At 37.8% G+C, this 22,435-nt stretch overlaps 1 long non-coding RNA gene across 1 annotated transcript in view; it reads right to left on the bottom strand.

Annotated features, from left to right (window-relative positions):
- Positions 1-22,435, bottom strand: part of LOC110741422 — a 234,251-nt gene that overhangs the window by 115,751 nt on the left and 96,065 nt on the right. The gene's annotated exons all lie outside the window — the stretch shown is intronic.

Raw genomic sequence — 22,435 nt, 5'->3', positions numbered from 1 at the left:
GGAGTGCAGTGGTGCGATCTTAACTCCCTGCAACCTCCGCCTCCCAGGTTCAAGTGATTCTCCTGCTTCAGCCTCCTGAGTAGCTGAGATTATAGGCACGCACCACCAGGCCCGAATAATTTTTTTGTATTTTTAGTAGAGAGAGGGTTTCACCATGTTGGTCAGTCTGGTCTTGAACTCCTGACCTTGTGATCATCCTGCCTCAACCTCTCATGAGATTTAAATTTGATAATAGAGTCCTATCAATGACTAATACGGTGTTTTTCTCATAGGAGGTGCTCAGTAAATATTTTACATTTACTGTCATTTTCTGAATAAAAAGTTAATGGAAGTCAACTGCAGCAGGCAGATTGAGTGTAAAGATTGCCCCGGTTAGTCCTCTCCCTGCACCTACATCACTTATAACACGACTTTGCTAGCTGGGCATGGTGGTGCACACCTTTAGTCCCAGCTACTCAGGAGGCTGAGGCAGAAGAACTGCTTGAAGTCAGGAGGCAGAGGTTGCAGTGAGCTGAGATCGGACCACTCCACTCCAGCCTGGGTGACAGAGTGAGACTCTGTCTCAAAACCAAAACCAAAAACAAAACAGGACTTCACACCTCCTCCTTTAAGAACTAGAGTCTCTTTCTCTATCCATGACAACTGAGCTGGCCTTATGATTTGTTTTGACCAACAGAATATGGCTGACATAATGATGTGTCAGCTCTAAGTCTAAATTTCAGGAAGCATATTCTGCTTCCATACTCTGTTGGAACTCTGTCACCACCATTTTGCTAAGCTAGGACTAGCCTGCTGGAAGATTAAGAGACCATGTAATGAAATTCAGTAGTTCCAGAAACTATTCTTGACCAGCTGATAGCCAGCTGACCTACAGCTGCCTACTCAATATACAACTGACCACAGAGATGTGGGTAAGCTCAACAAGACCAGAATAACTCCTCAGTGGACACTTAGTCTTATGAACAGTTATAAAGGCTTGTTATTTTTTTTAAGCCACTGATTTTGGGGTTGGCTTGTAGTATAATAAGGAACTGGTATATCAACTAGGAGTCTGTTCAGGAAGTGCTGAGGTATGTTTTTAATGATGATCACAAAAGGATTAAGTTCAACATTTCAGAGAGAAAGTAAAGCAAAACAAAACTGGTAGATTACTGAATTTTAGAAAAAAAGAACCAAAAAAGCATTTGGAAAAAACCAAAAGAGTATACATGTGTGTGTCTACAGAATACCTACAGAAAGCCTACAGACCTCTACAAATACCTATCAGAAGTTAGAAGACCAATAAAGATGTATACCATGTTGCTAACAGTCAGACATTCAAACAAAATTCTGCCTGCATTACTGGCAAAATCCAAAAAATTTTTATAGAGAAAAGCATCATTTAAAAAAGCAAAAAAAGCAAAAAAAAAAAAAAAAAAAAAAAAAGCAAAAAGTATTCTGCATATGGCTAGCCAGTTTTCCCAAGGAAAACTTTTTATTAAATAGGGAATTCTTTCCTCATTCCTTGTGTGTGCTTGATTCATCAAAGATTAGGTGGCTATAGATGTGTGGTGTTATTTCTGAGCTCTCTGTTCTGTTCCATTGGTCTATATATCTGTTTTGGTACTAGTACCGTGCTGTTTTGGTTACTGCAGCCTCATAGTATAGTTTGGAGTCAGGTAGCATGATGCCTCCCTCTTTGTTCTTTTTGCTTAGGATTGTCTTGGCTATATGGGCTCTTTTTTGGTTCCATATAAACTTTAGTTTTTTCTAATTCTGTGAAGAAATTCAATGGTAGCTTGATGGGAATAGCATTGAATCTATAAATTACTTTGGTCAGTATGGCCATTTTCACGATATTGATTCTTTCTATCCATGAGCATAAAATGCTTTTCCATTTGTTTATGTCCTCTCTTATTTCCTTGAGCAGTGGTTTGTAGTTCTCCTTGAAGAGGTCTTTCATATCCCTTGTAAGTTGTATTCCTAGGTATTTTAGTCTCTTTGTAGCAACTGTGAATGGGAGTTCACTCATGATTTGGCTGTTTGTCTATTATTGCTGTATAGGAATACTTCTGATTTTTACACATTAATTTTATATTCTGAGATTTGGCTGAAGTTGCTTATCAGCTTGAGGAGATTTTGGGCTGAGACAATGGGGTTTTCTAAATATACAATCATGTCATCTGCAAACAGAGACAATTTGACTTCCTTTCTATGTGAATCTACTTTATTTCTTTCTCTTGCCTGATTGCCCTGACCAGAACTTTCAATACTATGTTGAATAGGAGTGGTGAGAGAGGGTGTCCTTGTCTTGTGCCAGTTTTCAAAGGGAATGCTTCCAGCTATTGCCCATTCAGTATAATGGCTGTGGGTTTGTCATAAATAGCTCTTATTTTGAGATACGTTCCACCAACACCTAGTTTGTTGAGTTTTTAGCATGAAGGGGTATTGAATTTCACCAAAGACCTTTTCCACATCTATTGAGATAATCATGTGGTTTTTGTCATTGGTTCTGCTTATGTGATGGATTACATTTATTCATTTGCAAATGTTGAACCAGCCTTGCATCTCAGGGATGCAGCTGAGTGGTGGATAAGCTTTTTGATGTGCTGCTGGATTCGGTTTGCCAGTATTTTATTGAGGATTTTTGCATCAATGTTCATCAGCAATACTGGCCTGAAATGTTCTCTTTTTGTTGTGTCTCTGCTGGGTTTTGGTATCTGGATGATGCCGGCCTTTTCCCATTGTTTGGAATAGTTTCAGAAGGAATAGTACCAGTTCCTCTTTGTACCTCTGGTAGAATTCGGCTGTGAATTGGTCTGGTCCTGGGTTTTTTTTTTTTTTTTTTTGGTTGGTAGGCTATTAATTACTGCCTCAATTTCAAATCTTGTCATTGGTCTATTCAAGGGATTCAACTTCTTCCTGGTTTAGTCTTGGGAAGGTGTAAGTGTCCAGAAATTTATTCATTTCTTCTAGATTTTCTAGTTTATTTGCGTAGAGGTGTTTATAGTATTCTCTGATGGTAGTTTGCATTTCTGTGAGATCAGTGGTGAACTCTCCTTTATCTTTTTTATTGTATCTATTTGATTCTTCTTTCTTTTATTCATTAGTCCAGCTAGTGGTCTATTTTGTTAATCTTTTCAAAAAACCAACCAGCTCCTGAATTCATTGATTTTTTAAAGGGTTTTTCATGTCTCTATCTCCTTCAGTTCTGCTCTGATCTTAGTTATTTCTTGTCTTCCACAACTTTTGAATTTGTGTGCTCTCACTTCTCTAGTAATGTTAGGGTGTTGATTGAACCCCTTCCTTACACAAAACCCCTTATACAAAAATTAACTCAAGATGAATTAAAGACTTAAATATAAGACCTAAAACCATAAAAACCCTAGAAGAAAACCTAGGCAATACCATTCAGGACACAGGCATAGGCATAGACTTCATGACTAAAACACCAAAAACAATGGCAACAAAAGCCAAAATTGACAAATGGGATCTAATTAAACTAAAGAGCTTCTACACAGCAAAAGAAACTATCATCAGCGTGAATAGGCAACCTACAGAATGGGAGAAAATTTTTGCAACCTATTCATCTGACAAAGGGCTAATATCCAGAATCTACAAGGAACTTAAACACATTTACAAGAAAAACACAACCCCATCAAAAATTGGGCTAAGGATATGAACAGACACTTCTCAAAAGAAGACATTTATGCAGTCAACAAACATATGAAAAAATGCTCATCATCACCGGTCATTAGAGAAATGTAAATCAAAACCACAGTGAGATACCATCTAACGCCAGTTAGAATGGCGATCATTAAAAAGTCAGGAAACAAGAGATACTGGAGAGGATGTGGAGAAGTAGGAATGCTTTCACATGGTTGATGGGAGTGTAAATTAGTTCAACCATTGTGGAAGACAGTGTGGCAATTCCTCAAGGATCTAGAACTAGAATTAACATTTGACCCAGCAATCCCATCACTGGATCTATACCCAAGGGACTATAAATCATTCTACTATTAAGACACATACACACGTATGTTTATTGCAGCACTATTCACAGTATCAAAGACTTGCAACCAACCCAAATGCCCATCAGTGATATACTGGATAAAGAAAATGTGGCACATATACACCATGGAATACTATGCAGCCATAAAAATGAAGGACTTAAACCATCATTCTCAGCAAGCTAACACAGGAACAGAAAACCAAACACCACATGTTCTCACTCATAAGTGGGAGTTGAACAATGAGAACACATGGACACAGGGAGTGGAACATCACACACCAGGGCCTGTTGGTGTGTGGGGGACTAGGGGAGGGATAGGAGAAATACCTAGTATAGATGATGGGTTGATGGGTGTAGCAAACCACCACGGCACGTGTATACCTATGTAACAAATCTGCACGCTCTGCACATGCATCCCAGAATTTAAAGTGTAATAATAATAATAATAATTATAATAATAATAAAAGCAAAACATTTATCCAAGTGAAGCAATAGGGAAACCCAGGCAACATGGATGGGTCAGATGTAAACTCAAAGGTAAACAGATCCAAAATAATTGTAAGAGTCATTGCAAGCAATAGCACAGCCCATAATATGCAGTTCTTTAAATAAATTAGAGGAAGGGACCCAGCCAAAGAAAAACAGTGAGATGGATACAGGGCAAAACGGCTATCAAGAAAATGAGAAAGGAGATAGCAGAGAGATTCAATTAATTCTCTGCTTCACTCATTCCGTAGGAAGACCTTAGGAAGTTTCTCACTCTAATATTGTCTTTTTAACAGAGACAAGTCAGAGGTGAGAGAGCAAATACTGCTAAAAGCATAAAGTGTGCTATGATGAACTGGCAAACTGAAGGTAGATTATTTGTATATTGGTGTCCTGGCAGCGATCCAGGTATTGTGAAGAAATTGAAGGGTAAGGAGAACTCTTCTCAACCAAATGTGCAACTGTATTACAGGACTCTCTCCTGGAAGAGCATTTGATTTTATATCTGAACAGCTGACAGAAACTATATGAAAGTGTGGAATCATGCAATATTTGTGCAAATATGGTAGAATTATCAATTGAGAATTTTGTTCAAGCTACTATGGAGGGCTATTATATAAGCAATGCTGTTTCTTTCTCTTAGGTATAAGAAGAAGGGAGTGAAGTTTTGGTCTTTTCAGTTCTCAGCATTTTGTCCCAGTGAGTTATTAACAGCTTTTGCAAGTCAGAACTAAAAATGAAAGTTGAACTCAAACTATGCTCTGACCCAAACTTATGTTTGAGGAGAACGTAGGCTCATTTGGTGTGGGTTGAACTGAGTGGTCCCCAAGAGAAAGGAAATGAAAATTGAAGGAAGAAGAAGGGGGAAAACAGTGGTCTGCCTGAGATTGGCAAAAGTTCCCCAACACTAAGAGAAGGAAGAGGAGTTGGATGGTTTCTACAAATGGCAGACAGGACTCCCGAATGGGAAGGGAAGAGAAGGAACCTGGCTGCAGGATACAGAAGTAGGTTAACTGTTGAACCACGAGGTGTTGGGAACAGTAGTGAACATTTCATATATTAGGCCTGGGGTTGGAGAACGGGAGTCAGAAAACTCCAGTTCCACACGTGGTACTATGCCTAAAAGATGGTGGGGGGTAGAATTGGTGGAAACATTCAGCTAATCAGCGGAGACACAGCCCTAGTGGTAACTGCTATGAATTAAGAGCTCAGCTCATGCCTTTAGGTTTCGTTGTCTTACTATGATCGCAATGGGATGCCTAAACTATCTTGTGTGGGAATCAGAATTTAGATATATGATATTTATTGTACATGAGTGTTCCCAGAAAATGCTTAGCCTACCCCTACAACAAAGTAAAATCAGATGAAATATACCTTTAAAAGTAGAAATCATCACTGATTAATCCATTTGAATTATCTGACTAGGAAAATAAGCCTGGGAAAAAAACCCAGTAAATTTATTTAGCTATTTAAAAGAACTTGGCCAAAACTCTATGACAAAAACGATTTTACTTTTTTTCCCCCTCTATTTTGAATTATGAAACATTTCACATGTTTCTGAAAAGGTCAGACCAGGAGATAACAGACACCCAAATACTGACCACCCAGATTTAACAGCTGTTAACATTTATCAAATTTGCTTTGGAGCCTATTTTTAAAAATAAAAATAAAATACTTCACATGGAATGAAAGCCCCAACTTCATCTTTCCCCTCTCGTTTCCTGGAAATAACCCTAGAAATGACTATTCTGAAGTTGTGGGTAACGTTGTTTTATATTTGACTACCTATACATGCATCCATAAAAATATATATTATTGTGTTATAAAATTTTTATCTGATATAATTGTTACAGATTTTTATGTAACATTCACTTACAAATTTTAATTTCTTCTATATCTGTGACCTTACACTCTTCTTTTATTCCTAGTGTTGTTTGTGTTTTATTTCTTTCTAATTTTCTACTTTCACCTAAAAACTGTTATGAGCCTGCTGTTATTTCTTTTTTGTTGTTGTTGTTTTCTTTGAGATGGAGTCTCGCTCTATCGCTCAGGCTGGAGTGCAGTAGCGCGATCTCAGCTCACTGCAAGCTGCGCCTCCCGGGTTCACGCCATTCTCTTGCCTCAACCTCCCCAGTAGCTGAGATTACAGGCGCCCGCCACCACGCCCGGCTAATTTTTTTTGTATTTTTAGTACAGACGGGATTTCACTGTGTTAGCCAGGATGGTCTTGATCTCCTGAGCTCGTGATCCGCCTGCCTCGGCCTCCCAAAGTGCTGGGATTACAGGCGTGAGCCACCGCGCCCGGCCCCTGCTGGTATTTCGTATATTTTACAAGTCTTTTTAAATCTAGCTTCTTGTTATTTAATACATTTACCTGTTTCATAATGATCTTTTGTTCTTAACTAATATGTTTATTCTTACCTTTTCCTTTACTTTCATGCTTTTCACATTTATACTTTTGCTGTTTACTTTTATTCTCTGCTCCCAGTTCTCTGGTAGATGATATAGATAGATATGTTCGATTATAAAACATACTTATTTAAAACTATACAAATAATTGATCAAATCTGTTTTTATCAGAATTATCTTTTAACTGCGTTCTATTTCAAACGAAATACCTAGCACAGGGTTTCTCAACAGTAACAATATTGACATTTGAGGCTGTATAATTCTTTGCTGTGAGGAGAGAGTCTTTTGTGTTATAGTATATTTTGCAGCATCCCTGGTTTTGACCTCTAGATAGCAATAATACCCCTGTCCCTCAATTGTAATAGCCAAAAATGTCTCTAGACATTGCCAAATGTCCCCTGGGGGACAAAATCACCCCAATTAAAAATCACTGATCTAGCAACTTGCAATCCCTCCACCATTCTGCCGTTTGCATTGTACAATTTCTAAAATCTTGTAGGTGACTATTGTCTCTAGGTCAGACTAAAGTTTAATTCTTTTCATTTAAAAGTGAGATTAATTTTGAAATACTCCAAGAGAACCACAGACTAGTCAAAAGTGGTTTTCCTATTACCCTCTTATCCTCTGCTCAAAACAACCTTATATAACATTACAACATCCAGATTTCATTACATAGGTTTTAACTCACAGCTTAAGGGATAAATTATTTTCCATCTGCATGCTCCATATTTGAGAGGTAGTAACACAAGTTTCCCAAAAACAACGTTTCTACTATACATGGAGGAGGTGATCTGGACCTGTATATACTATCTTCTATCATAAAGTAATTTGAAGTGATGCCTTCATTTCACACCTCTATTACTTCATTTGAAGTGGTTTTAATATACAGATATCATGGCTTTTTACAGCATAATTAGTAGGCTGGCAAATTTCTGGACAAATATTTTCTTTAAAATCCTGATATATTTTTCCACTCAGGAGATTGTTTTCTTTTAATATTAAAGCATATTTCTAGATTTGTGCTACTTTTGATTTTCCAGAAATACTTAAAGTTGAAACTTAGCTCTCAGTCATTCACATGCTACATTATCTGTCATAATTTCTGCTAATTTTCCTTTTTCTCAGCATTCTTTGAAAGTTAGAAAATAGTTTTAACGTTTAATTTTCTATGATGTTTATTCTATTCTTTAGTCTTGTGTTTGAGCAGTATTAAATAATGCTCTGATAGTTGTATCTCTTTTTAATATTTCCCATAATCTTAATTATATATGTAGTCTATCCGTTTATTTTGTTTTCATGTATTTGGGGGTTTTCCAGATACCTGTTTTGATTTCTAACTTAATTCCATTGTGCTGAGTGAACTATTTGGTGTGACTTGAATCATTTGAAATTTATTGACCCTTGTTTTATGTCACAAAATATGGTTTACATTGGTGAGAAGTTTTATGTGCACTTAAAAAGAATGCATGTTCTGCTACTGCTGGGTGGAGTGTTCTCTGATCGTCAATGGTCAAGTTGGTTAAGAGTACTGTCCAGAACTTCAGTATCCTTACTGAATTCTGTGTACTTCTTCTCTCAGTTATTGTGAGGGATATTGAAATCTTTGACTGTAATTGTGTATTTGCCTATTTCTCTAAGCAATCTTATCACTCTTTATTTCATGCATTTTGAAGCTATATTATGAAGTGAATAAAATTTTCGGATTACTATGCCTTCTTGATGAATTGTGCCTTTTGTTACTGTGAACTGCCTTCTTTATCCCTCAAAATAGTTTTTGTTCTGAAATCTACTTTGTGTGATATTAATATAGCTACTCTAACTTTGTTTTAATTAGTGTTAGCATAGTAGTACTATTAGCATAACTTATCTTTCTCCATTCTTTTACTTTTAACCTATTTTATCTTATTTTGAGACAGAGTCTTGCTCTGTTGCCCAGGCTGGAATGCAGTGGCACGATCTCGACTCACTCAAGCGTGGTCTCCCCGGCTCAAGTGATCCTCCCACCGCAGCTTCCCAAGTATCTGGGAGCATGGGCCGTGCCACCATGCCGAGCTAATTTTTGTATTTTCTTTTTTGCAGAGACAGGGTTTCACCATGTTGCCCAGGCTGGTCTCAAACTCCTGGACTCAAGCTATCTGGCAGCCTCAGCCTCCCAAAGTACTGGGATGACAGGCGTGAACACTGCATCCGGCCTTTATCTCTATTTTAAAATGCCTTTATCTCTATTTGTATAATGCGGTCTTGCTTTTGTGTCTAACCACACAATTTCTATCTTTTGATGAGGATATTTAGATCATTTATATTTAATGTGACTATTGATAGGTTTAGGGTTAGCTGTATCATCTTGTTACATCTTTGCTATTTGCCCCATCTTTTCTGTTTCATTTTTCCTGTCTGCTCTTTAAACAGAATGTATATTCATTAACCCTCCTCCTTTCAGGGATGCCACTTTCACATATAATAGAATACTTCTTAGCTTTCCCATAACTCGCGGATGTTTCATTAATTTTATTTTTTTCTCTGTGATCCTTTTTGGTAGTTCATATTTTATGTCTCCAAGTTCATTGATTCCTTCAAGTGTTTTTTTTTTTTTTTTTTTTTTGAGACAGTCTTGCTCTGTTGCCCAGGCTAGAGTGCAGTGGCTCAATCTCGCACACTACAACCTTTGCAGCCGGGTTCAAGTGACTCTTCTGCCTTGGCCTCCTGAGTAGCTGGGACTACAGCTGTTGGCCACCATGTCTGGCTAATTTTTGTATTTTTTAGTAGGTACAGGGTTTCACCATGTTGGCCAGGCTGGTCTTGAACTCCTGACCTCAAGTGATCCGCCCACCTCGGCCTCCCAAACTGCTGCGATTACAGGCGTGAGCCACTGGGCCCAGCCTCAGTGTATTTTTAAAATCACAAATTGTTGGCTCTTTTGTTATATATCCATGTTTCTGCTCAAGGTTTTGAACATATGGAATAGAGTTATAATTACTGTTTTAATGTCTTTGTTAGTTTTAACATCTGTCAGTTCTGTGTTGAATTTGGTATTTCTCCTCACTGTGGGTTGTATTTTATTGTTTCTTTGCTTATCTGATAATGTTTGATTTTGATTAAATGTCAGATTTAGTAAATTTTACCTTTTGGGATACGGGATATGTTTGTGTTCTCATAAATATTCTTGAGTTTTGTTCTCGGGATAAGGTTGTTACTTAAAAACAGTTTTATCCTTTTGGATCTTGCTTTTCAGATATGTTGGGAGGAGCCAGAGTAGTGTTCAGTGTAGGGGTGATGATTCCCAGCACCGAGGCAAGATTCTTATGTGTGCTCTACCTGGTGCCCCAAGAGTCTTGAGCTTTTCCACTCTCTATGGTGAGAACATGCACTATTTCAGTCCTGTGTGAGCACTGGGTACTTTTACTGTGGGTTTTTTGTTTGTTTGTTTGTTTGTTTTTGAGACAGAGTTTCTCTGTGTCACCCAGGCTGGAGTGCAGTGGCATGATCTTGGCTCACTGCAAGCTCCGCCTCCTGGGTTCAAGCCATTCTCCGGCCTCAGCCTCCTGAGTAGCTGGGACTACAGGCGCCCGCCACCACGCCTGGCTAATTTTTTGTATTCTTAGTAAAGACGGGGTTTCACCGTGTTAGACAGGATGGTCTCCATCTCCTGACCTCGTGATCCACCTGCCTCGGCCTCCCAAAGTGCTGGGATTACAGGTGTGAGCCACTGCGCCCGGCCTACTGTTCATCTTTTAAGGTGGTTCTTTCCCTCACCTATTGTAATTTTCTCAATGCTTGCACTTACTAGTGCTCAGCTGAATACTTAAAGAGGCCCCTAATCCCATGTCAGGAGTTCTGTCTCTGCGTAGCTCTCTGTTCTCCAGTACTATATTCCACAAACTCAAACCACATGGTCTGTCTAGACTCTCACCTCTGTCTTCTCAACTCAGGGATTCTCCTGGGCTCCACCTGCCCCCCTTCAACATGGACTGGAAAACCTGCCAAGGTAGGGATCTGGGATAGCTGTAGTTCTCCCCTCACTTGGGCATCTCCCAGGCATCACTATCATTCACTGTCTCAAGTCCAGCATACTGAAACTACTGTTTCAGATATTTTTTCCATTTTTGTTTGTTTTAGGCTGGAATGTAACTCCATTTGCTGAAATTCTATCTTGGATAGAAGTCTGAGTCTCATCAATTCATTTTTAATTGTATTATAAAGCATCCAAACATAGTCAACGAGGTAAAATTAGAAAAATCTCCTTAATCATTCTCCTACTTTTAATTCCAACTGCCATTCCTATAGTATCTTCTGTCAGGAATTCAGAATGTGTACTATTTCCTTTACTATATATTGGTATACATGAACAGTTATTTTTGTATTAAAATTTCAATTTCTAAATAAATCATTACACCTTTTTATTTTCGCTGAACAATATGTCTTGGGAATCTTTCCATGGCATACTTACTTATTTTTAAAAATTGTCCCCCAGAATTACCAAGTGTTTTATATAATGGGTATACCTTAATTTATTTTATAACTTCACTTATTGATGAAGTAATTAACTACCATTGTTTTACTATCACAAACAATCACTTCTCGGCCTTTTGGCTAAGATCAAGTGTACTATCACAAACAAAACTGTAGTGCATATAGAGAGGGAAAAATATAGAGAGATATAATGATACAGATAAAAAAATTTCATGAATAGTTATTTCTCTGGTTCGCTACCAAAGGATACATTCATGTTAATTTTGTATTAATATTGCCAAATTGCTTTTGAAAAAATGTTAAACACTTCCACTCAAATCAACAGTGCATCAAAGTATTCACTTCCTTGTGTTTTGTAACCTTTGCTATTCTTGCCAATATAAAAGACAGAAGTGATATTAGTAGTGGTTTTTCTTTTTTCTGGTTACCAGCAAAGTTGAGACGTTTACTTAGTTTAGATTCTTTTATTCTCAACTGTCTGTTTTTATCTTTTGCTCGCTTTTCATTGCCTTTCATTGTTGTTTCTTCGTTTTACTGATTTGTGAGACATATTATATGGCCTTGATATCTCTACATTAAATGTTCCAATATGTTTTTCTGGTTGTTACTTTATTCACATTAGTGAATGTAGTATTTTCTTTCATACAGAAGATCACAATTTTATTGATGATCTATATAAATAGATCTAGATTTAGATAGATGATTATAGTTCTTGCATATTTCTTGTTCAGTTGCCCTTCAAGCCCCCACAACTCTAACTCTACATCCAGGAAGCAGGCTGAGAAAGCTGGCAAGACCTGAAGGAGGAGCTTCCAAAACCTCTCCAAATGTGGCCAAGGCTAAGATAAAATGAATGGGCTGGGCGCAGTTGCTCACACCTGTAATCCCAGCACTTTGGGAGGCCAAGGCAGGCAGATCACAAGATCAGGAGATCGAGACCATCTGGCCAACATGGTGAAATCCCGTCTCTACTAAAATACAAAAAATTAGCTGGGTGTGGTGGTGCGTGCCTGTAGTCGCAGGTACTCGGGAGGCTGAGGCAGGGGAATTTCTTGAACCCAGGCGGTGGAGGTTGCAGTGAGCCAAGATTGCACCATTGCACTCCAGTCTGGCAACAGAGTGAGACTCCATCACACACACACACACACAAAAAAAGATACAATGAATGACATCAGTGAAGGCAGGACAGAACAGACAATTCCAGAAGGTAAATCAAGCACTCATGATAGAACTTTTCCCACCTCCAGGGTAGAGTACCCTTGCAATAACTATCTAATGGGATTTCAGAATTGCTTTAAATCAGTGAATATAGAACTCTTTCTTTCCTTTCCGAATTTCAATAACCTGATTCTTTTCTGAAGTTGCATATCAGCAGCATAGGAGATAGATAACTTGTCATTTTGCCTCACAGGTTTGTAGACCACGAGGAACCACATATAGAAGTTCAGCTCAGTGCTGTGATTGGATAGAACTTGGGAAGTGAGTAAGTATAATTTGCTGGCAGAAGAAAAAGTCAATGATATATTTGTGACCAGAAGAGTTGACTGTGATAGCTGTTAGAAAATAGAGTTTCACAGCATTTCGTTCTTTCACTTTGAGCACAAAGTAAGATTGTTCTCCATGTACTCAATCTCAGACCTGGCTCTCTGATGTTTAAGCAAATGCAATGTGCATAAAAGTGATGCAAGTTATTTCTGAGTAGAAACTCTAAGAGTCAATGCTTAGTTTTCCATGCTGTCTTCTGATTTGACAGTCACAGAAGGAGAAAACAAAGTTCCATCAGCCTGAGTCCCTCAGAGACAAAGAGAAGCAGAGCCATAAAGCTTACTTATGACAGACACAGAATTTAAGCAAGAACTACACTTATTTGTTGTAAGCCACTAATATTTAAGAATTGTTTGTTGCCTCATATAATACAGCTTATGTTGATTAATAAGTCATCTTCTACTTTATCTTTATTCTTGTACTTAACAATTTTCAGAAATATTCTCATTGAGTCTTCAGAGGTCTCTTTTCCATGTCTGTTTCAAATTTTTCATGTCCTATATATTCTGTTTTTCCTTAGTCTTTAACTGAAAAAAGTCTATATAAATCTGGTTTTGGCCCATAGATATTGTCTATGGATTACCCCCAGTGCCCTCCACTTAACACATCTACATGAATAGGATCACTTTGTCATCCGAGATCAGGAAATGTGTTCACTGCCTGTATTAAGCTGGCACCTATTTGATAAGTGTGTCTTTCAGTACTGAAGTGGAAATTTAATGCCACTGCCCAATTCTCTCACTGTAACAGCAAAATGACTATGCTTTTTAAAAATCTGATCTCCATCTGTAGTTCTTCTACTGACCAAAAACACACACACAGAAAACCGAAAACACTATACATAAAGTACTGCTTCTACATATTTTGCTGCTTTAGGGCCCACTTATAAAATTTATAGCTAAGTGTCATCATGTATAAAATAAAATAACATTGACCTTGAAGGTAGGAAGATAATGTGCATGACATGATGCCAATTTCACCGGTTCAGTTCATTATTACTATTTACTTGTTCAAGGTGTGTTATATTCACAATTTCTATAATCCTGTTTATTTTTCTTGTTTACTAAGGCAAGGTTGTTTTACTAAACTTTCTTGGAGTTTTTCCTCTTTGTTGCAAGGGTATCAAGATGATTCTGGTAGTAAAATTATTAAAGCATAAAATTCTATAGAGTTCACCCATTTTCAATCAATCTTCTTGTTGCCTTAATAACTATCTGAATAAAATAGCTCTCAAGATATTATTTTAGAAAAGTGTCTTCACTATCTGGACCCTCTAAAGTTTTACATCAAGATTCTGGGGTCTAGAATGAATGCAGCAGGTAGCTGCCTCCATTGAGAATTGAGCCTTAACAAGGTTTATTTCTGTCTGGGTTCATTACACATTACACAAGGACATCCAAGGAAATGTCAAATGAGATCTTTTAGTTTTCATTGGGATAAAATTAGCCTGGGTATGATGAGCCAGAAGAGTGTGACTGAGGGCCCTGGGCACAGGCTTCATAATGTGGCTATGCCCACAGACTTATCCACAGAGCGTTTACTTCTGTGATTCTCAAACCTGCTGCCAAGTTTACCACTCAATTCCTGTCTCTCCTATGTGACTTTCTGCTTATCCTGGTTTTACTTCTAGTTGCTTTTTTTTTTTTCCCCACTCAGCTGGTTATCTTGGTGTCCCTGCACCCCAACTTCCCCAATAATCTGATTCCCTGGCTTCTACTCATAGCTCCTCTATGAGAATACAGCCTTAACTTGACACTTATCGTGAACTCGTTCACTGGTTTCCTCCCTGAAAGAAAGGCCCTTTTCCCAGGCAGCCATAACCAGAGTCTTAACCAAGCTCATTCTTCTCTGTTGGATATTAACTGCTAGAGCCTCTCTTTTTTTTCTCTCTCTGCTTCAACCATAATCATACTCACTTCCATTCCTATTCAAATTAACTCTTTGGATCCTGTTAACTCCTTAATGATTGTTTGCCATTTGACCTTTTATTATTTCTTTTAAAATTCAGTCTGAGTTAGGAAAACATCATTTTGATAAAGGTTTTCTTGGTGAAGTCTTGGGGAAAAAAAATACCAGTTAGTTCTTCTTGGCATCATTTGCTCCTCCTAGGGACTCTCACCCACATCACACACTTAACCAGATGAGCCCTGACACTGTCATCATGAAGTATGACCCCTGATGTCTCAGCTCAGGGTTTCTCAACCTTACCACTATTATCAGCACTTGGGGCTGAATAATTCTTTGCTGTGGGAGGCCGTCTCATACATTGCAAAATATTTAGGAGCGTTCCTGGCTAGACTGACCAACTGGATATCAGTAGCAATTCCTGTCCTCAAGTCTTGACCATTAAAAAAAAAAAAAAAAAAAAAATTCCCAGGAAAGATGGCTGAATAGAAACAGCTCCATTCTGCAGCTCCCAGTGAGATCAATGCAGAAGGAGGGTGATCTCTGCATTTCCAACTGAGGTACCCAGTTCATCTCACTGGGACTGGTTAGACAGTAGATGCAGCCCACGGAGGGGAAGTTGAAGCAGGGTGGGATGTCACCTCACCAGGGAAGCGGAAAGGGTCAGGGAACTCCCTCCCCTAGGCAAGGGAAGCGGTGAGGGACCATGCCGTGAGGTATGGAGCTATCCGGCCCAGATACTATGCTTTTCTGATGGCCTTCATTAAAAATTTAGGAAACAACAGATGCTGGAGAGGATGTGGAGAAATAGGAACGCTTTTACACATTGCTAGGAGTGTAAATTAGTTCAACCCTTGTGGAAGACAGTGTGGCAGTTCCTCAAGGATCTAGAACTAGAAATACCATTTGACCCAGCAATCTCATTACTGGGTATACACCCAAAGGATAACAAATCATTCTACTATAAAGACACATGTACATGTATGTTTATTGCAGCACTATTCACAATAGCAAGACTTGGAACCAACCTAAATGCTCATCAATGTTAGACTGGATAAAGAAAATGTGGCACATATACACCATGGAATACTATGTAGCCATAAAAAAGGATGAGTTCATGTCCTTTTCAGAGACATGGATGAAGCTGGAAACCATCATTCTCAGCAAACTAACACAGGAACAGAAAACCAACCACCACATGTTCTCACTCATAAGTGGCAGTTGAACACTGAGAACATACGGACACAGGGAGGGGAACATCACACACTGGAGCCTGTCGAGGGGGTGGGAGGCAAGGCAAGGGATAGCATTAGGAGAAATACCTAATGTGCATGACAGGTTGATGGGTGCAGCAAACCACCATGGCACATGTATACCTATGTAACAAACCTGCACGTTCTGCACATGTGTCCCAGAACTTAAAGTGAAAAAACCAAACAACAACAACAAAAAACACCCAAGTCTCCAGACATCGCCATATGTCCCCAAGGGGCAAAATTACTACCAGTTGAAACCACTGTAGCTGATGAACTCCATTCCTAGACAACATGTTTTAGGTGAAACATTTAAAATCCTGAAAGATTTTAGAAAATTCTTTGTCACGAAATTGGATAGACTTTTCTGCATGTGCTTAGAAATGGACAGGCTCAGATTTAAATGCTATTACACGTATCTGCAAGGAGCAAGTTTCCCTAATCTTCAGCAGTTGTAGGTTTCACCATGTATTCTCTCCTATTTCACCAATTCTCTCTGCTACATTTTCTAATTAGAGTTGTATTTGACTGTTGGAAAATGGTCGCAATCATGAAATAAACTCTACCATATGTTTTATTATGAAATATAGATCCTTGCCTTTTTTTTTTTTTTTTTTTAGACGGAGTCTCACTCTGTCCCCCCGGTTTGGTGTGCGTTGGCCGGATCTCAGCTCACTGCAAGCTCCGCCTCCCGGGTTCACGCCATTCTCCTGCCTCAGCCTCCCGAGTAGCTGGGACTACAGGCGCCCGCCACCTCGCCCAGCTAGTTTTTTTGTATTTTTAGTAGAGACAGGGTTTCACCGTGTTAGCCAGCATGGTCTCGATCTCCTGACCTCGTGATCCGCCCGTCTCGGCCTCCCAAAGTGCTGGGATTACAGGCTTGAGCCACCGCGCCCAGCCCCTTGCCTGTTTTTAAAGCAGCTTCTCAGATGAACTGATTGCGAGCACATGTCAAATTCTGATTTCAGACTAACTTGCCTGCAATAGAGATGGGTTAGACCTCTCTTTGGGTGGATATTATAGGAAACTACAGGTGAACAGACAGTATTATTAGCTAAAGGTAAAAAGGAAATGTCCAGTTAAAAATCAGTTGGCTCATTAAAACTGGATAATTAGCAGGATAACTAAAATCTAGTTTTCTAACAAACAAATACCCCCTCCCCACCTTGGGGGTGGAAAAAAACAACTTGAACTCATTAAAATCTATCAGAAATGCTACTTTTCAGAAAAGTCTGGTAATAACATCATAGACCAAAAATATGCTTTTGATATCATTTTCTAGGGTTTGAAAAATATTTTTTCTCACACTGAACATGAACAACTTTTAAGACATGAGTGTATACTATACGGAAGAGGAGCAAAATGGGAGTGGAATATTAATAAGCAGGGCTCTGCCCCTTTTACTGAAAGCATGCTTCTATAACATAATAGTTCATAAACTTCCTTACTTAACCTGAGATCTACGTCTTCCCTTTCTTGCGCACCTTCTTTAGACGTACATAATGGGATTTTCTATTCACCTTTTTGGAAACTTCCACCTAAAGAATTTAATTTTTCAGGATTTCTCTGTCTCCCTACATCAATACACTCCTCTAAATCTGAGATATTGATAATAAGCGGCAGAGTCTATTTGGGGCTTTGGTATACACAGTGCAGTTTCTCTTGGGGTCTTCTCAATGGTTGGAAACAGATCAAAGTCTACTGAGTGTGGACCATTTTTTCTCAGAGGCACACAGGCACACACACATACACTTCTTGAACAATTAACAACTATACCATGTTTTTCTAATGCTCTACAACAATATAACTACCATTATGCATTACAATGTTTTTTCTTTTCCACCTTCTTTTATTAAAATTGTATTCTCTGAGACTACTAGAAATAAGAATTAGGCATACTCAGTGATATACTCCTCCATAACTCCCCCAAATGGTACAAAAGCTTGGACATTAACACTTCCAGGGTTTAATTTAGTTCTTGGGCAAGGTAATAATTATGGTGTAAGGCCTACGATTAAGGCCCAATATTATGTGCTGCTTCAACATCTGGGAGGAAGCAGGAGGAATTCAAACGGCCTAACTTCAAGTTCTGCTCTCCACTCTGTTCTCACTGCTAACCTCCCCTAGCCAAATGACCCTCTTTATCAAAAGGACCAGATGCAGTTCCTGCTTAGCCCTGAGTAGTGAGTTTTGTTCCCTGCCAATCCACAGAATGATTCAGTCAATCACACCCTCACGTGGACCAGGGAGTACCTCAAACTCTTAATACTACAACACCTGACTTTCACAGCCCCTACATGTTCACTGCATTCCAGAGTATGCCCCTGTGCCTCCCTACATTGGGGAGGTGTATACTCCTCCCCCAGGCTGTGAGTATATGTGACCAATAAACTCCTATTGATTTTATCTGTCCAGTGTCAAGTATAGTTTCAGCCACTTCCACAACCCTATGGCAGGAAACCCTCCATCACCAATGGAGTGAATAGGAGGCAATTAAAATGGTGATGACCGTTATCTTTGTGTTAACAATGATGGAATAGGATGATTGTTATTCTAGTAACATTTTAAAAAGTGAATGTAGTCTATGTGCAGTAAAATGTACAAAAATTAGGTATATAGCACAATGAATTTTTGTTCAGCATTTCAAATCTACCTTGTTTTTCAAACACTCCTAAATTAATAATCTGTATTATGGTTAACTTTTTCTTTACAGTAAATGCTTATTTATATCTATCCCCGTATTTATCTATCTCCTTGTTCTGTATCACATTGTGCATTCCATTTCTTCCTTCTAGATTCCACTGTCTTCTTCCTGAAGCACATTCTTTAGTAGTTCACATTCTTTAGTAATTCTTTAGTAGTGTAGACCTCATTGAGGGTCTATATGTGAAAAACTTTCTTAATCTGTTTCCTACAAATTATTTTACTTTACTTTTACTTTTGAATGACAGTGTAGCCAGTTAGAGAATTTTTGGCTGATATTTATTTTCTCTCAGCATTTTAAAGATTGTATTCCATTGCATTTTTGCCTCCATTGTTGTTGATAAATCTGTTGTTTGTCTAAATTATGTTACTTTGTAGAAAACCTGATTTTTTTTCTTTTTCAGGATGCTGTTAAATTTTTTCTTTTTTCTTTATGTTATACTACAAAATGTGCAGATGGTAGATAGTACAAACATATCTATGTTTTTCTCGATTGATTTACATTTTTATTATAACTTATTGACAGCAAATTGCATATTTCAACTGAACAATTCAATGAAATCTTATGTCTGTATACACTGTTTTGTAACCACTACCCTAGTAAAGATATAGGACATTTTCATCACTCCGAGAAGTTCACTCATGCAACTTCCTTGTCGGTAATCTCCAGAGGTCACCAGTGATTTGATCGCTATCATGATAGTTTAGTTTTGCTTGTTTTTGAACTTCACACTGATGGAATCCTACAGTATGTATACTAATAAGTAACATACTACTGTTAACTTTTGAAAAATTATTCTTAGTTTTTCTTGATTTCCAGTTTTGTCATTCCTCTTTGCAATAACAAAGTATAGGTAAGAAATAACAAAAAGGTACAGCAGGATGTCCTTTGTTTTAGAACAAGAGTTGACAAGTTCTGTCTATAAAGGAATAGATAGCAAATATTTTAGGGTTTATGGGCCACATAGTCTCTGGTGCATTCTCTCTGCTCAAGGGCTGAATGCAATAGGCTGTGCCTGTAGTTTGCCAATCTCTAGTTTGGAGTATTGCTTATTTACCTATTTTCCCATAGAATTATTATCATCTGCTTTTTTTTTTTCTAATTCAGTTAAAATTTGCTTTATTTTCTTCCCAAATACAAGTTTATAAAGAGCAAATAAAATTTATATTCCTGCTTCACGAAGTTAGTTCCTAGGAAATTGTGTAAGCTAAGCCAGAATGAAAAAGTTCTCTGAAGTATGAATAATTATACTACTTTTTAATAGAATTTGGGAAATAGGATGTAGTCAGAAGGCACACAAGAATAGACCCAAATTCTCATAAACATTCAAATTGACTTAAAAGAAATTTGGGTGGTTAGTATATTTATTCTCATAATTAGTTTCTGCCTTTTGTAGTTTATTTTATCAATTAGTCTTTCTGAAAGATCCTCCACATTACCTTGGCCTTTGATTTGAAGAAATCTTTGCAATTTCTTCCAGTAGCTGTACTGGCAAGAAGGTTTTTCCAAAACTCGAGCAGGAAGCCTATTAAAACTGTGGTTATGTCTGCCAAAAAATTGGTCAGCACAGGTAGCAAGGCAGTGCATTCCCACCCTAGCTATAAATTCACTGAAGGATAATTTGTTCTATCAGTACATACCATCTATCTTGCTATATGTAGTGTTTGATCTTATCTGAGATCAGGGCCAGCAAATGTGCTAGTTGTGCCCTTATGTAACAACTTTAATAACTCGGGAAAAAATAAAGATTCCTCATAAAAGATGATTCAGTCTTCCTCAGCCAGGCCATAGTTTTATTATTTTGGAATAATCTCTGTCTTTTGTAAACTCTAAATCACATTTAAGAGACACATTTATGTTTCGAGTAAGCACTGCTGGAACCTTTTGCAATAAACTGAAAGAATTAGAGTCCAGTAATGATCCAGTTTTCCAGAGCATTTTAAATTTTCTTTTTTTTTCTTAACATAGATATCTATTTCATAATTAAAAGATTCTTGGGTTTGATTGCGACTGGGAGGCTATGCCAGCCATTCTTTTGGCGAGCCCTGGTTTTCCAGAAAGGCACATGCCTTGTTTTGCATGTGCTGGTTCAGGGTTCAAATGATCTTGTGTTAAAGGATGATGTCTGTCAATAAGACGGCAAGTGCGAGACTCAGCCTGCCAAAAGGCCATTAAAATGAATAGGTAAGAGAGAGATAATTTGGAAATTCAGTTGAGAGTCCTGATCAACAACGACATTTTAATGAACTGAACTCAAGTTATAGTTTGATAGTATAACATCTGGAAATCTACTTATAAATTTTAAGATCTACAAAACAGCCAGCAGAAAACTCTGATCTTTAACTGAATTCTCCCCTCACACAAAGATTCTCTCCTGGCTGGAGCTCATCTTTTAGATATGACTATGTTTTTTAAACATAAAGACATTTCCATATTTTAGTGTATCATTTGACAATAAGTATATTTTCATCTCTGTTATTTATGGGGCGGGGGAGTGGGGGGGAATGTCAGAGATGAGACCAGGATAACACATCTCTGAGCTTTTCTTTGAATACCATCTTGCAACATGGCTGATTACATAAATTTGAAACAAATACTATCCTGGAGCATTTTGTAGAGCAGATCCTGTTTGTACATTTAGAAACAAATATGTAAAAATATGTGCCTATGCAAGCTAGATGGTTTCTTTTCACACTGTGCAGTTTTTGTCATTTTCACAATGTGTATGTTTTGTTTTACAAATAAAACATATGAGGAGGCTATTCAACAATTGAAGTAGAAAAGCATATTTTTTCTTTTTTGAAATAGGTAGGTCTCGAGGTGGGAAAATAGTGAAATGTTAGCTGTGGCTTTCCAAGGATCTACTGCAGCCTCTAAAGCCATCAAGTTTGATAATCCATATTGAAAAGTCACAAAATCATAATTTAATTACCCTTAAGACATATAGCTTCTCAGCTTTAGAAAAATTAAACATCTTTCTATCTGCTTCCTTTCCTTTCACATGCCAATGCACATGTGATAAAAGAAAAGAGAGAGAGAAAAAAAAAACCTAACAAAAAAACTAAATCCTTAAGGTCAAGAAATGGGGTAGGAGTTCAAAATTACTTCTTGCACTCAGTAGTGTGCAAAGGTACTGTTTACATTTAACTTAAACACAAGAACCTCCATATTTTTAGTATATCCCCTGAAGAGGATGTTCTCTCTAATCCTAGCATGTTCTCTCTCAATATGCAACAGGAAAAGCGGAAAGGCTGTCTGCAGATGCCCTAGTGAATCACTTAATTAAATCCTGTTTGTAACAAATTCTCTGATTCTGTGCTAAACCCAGAACTTGTGCTAAAAAGAAAGTACAATAACAGAGATGCCATAATCACTTCGTATTAAGGGTTTCTATTTCTACATTTAAATCACTCTTAACAACTTTAATTTGAGAAAGAAAAGTCTGATATGGTAAAGAGTTAAATTAGGCAGACACATACTGAAGTGACATTTTACTGTAAATGTTTCTGTGACCTGCAAATACTTTACTGCAAATCTGAAATGGCTATAAACACATGGATTTCATTAAAATAAAACTCATATTGCAGTGTGCATTCTGAGAATTAAGAATCTTCATAATGGTAGCTACTCTGTTTCATATTCTTCTGAGAGGTTCTTTATGTATATTTGCTG

Source organism: Papio anubis, chromosome 13, assembly GCF_008728515.1.
Source record: "Papio anubis isolate 15944 chromosome 13, Panubis1.0, whole genome shotgun sequence".
In the NCBI taxonomy this organism is placed as follows: domain Eukaryota; kingdom Metazoa; phylum Chordata; class Mammalia; order Primates; family Cercopithecidae; genus Papio; species Papio anubis.
The sequence above is the reverse complement of the archived record's forward strand: the minus strand, read 5'-3'. Positions and strand labels throughout refer to the sequence as shown.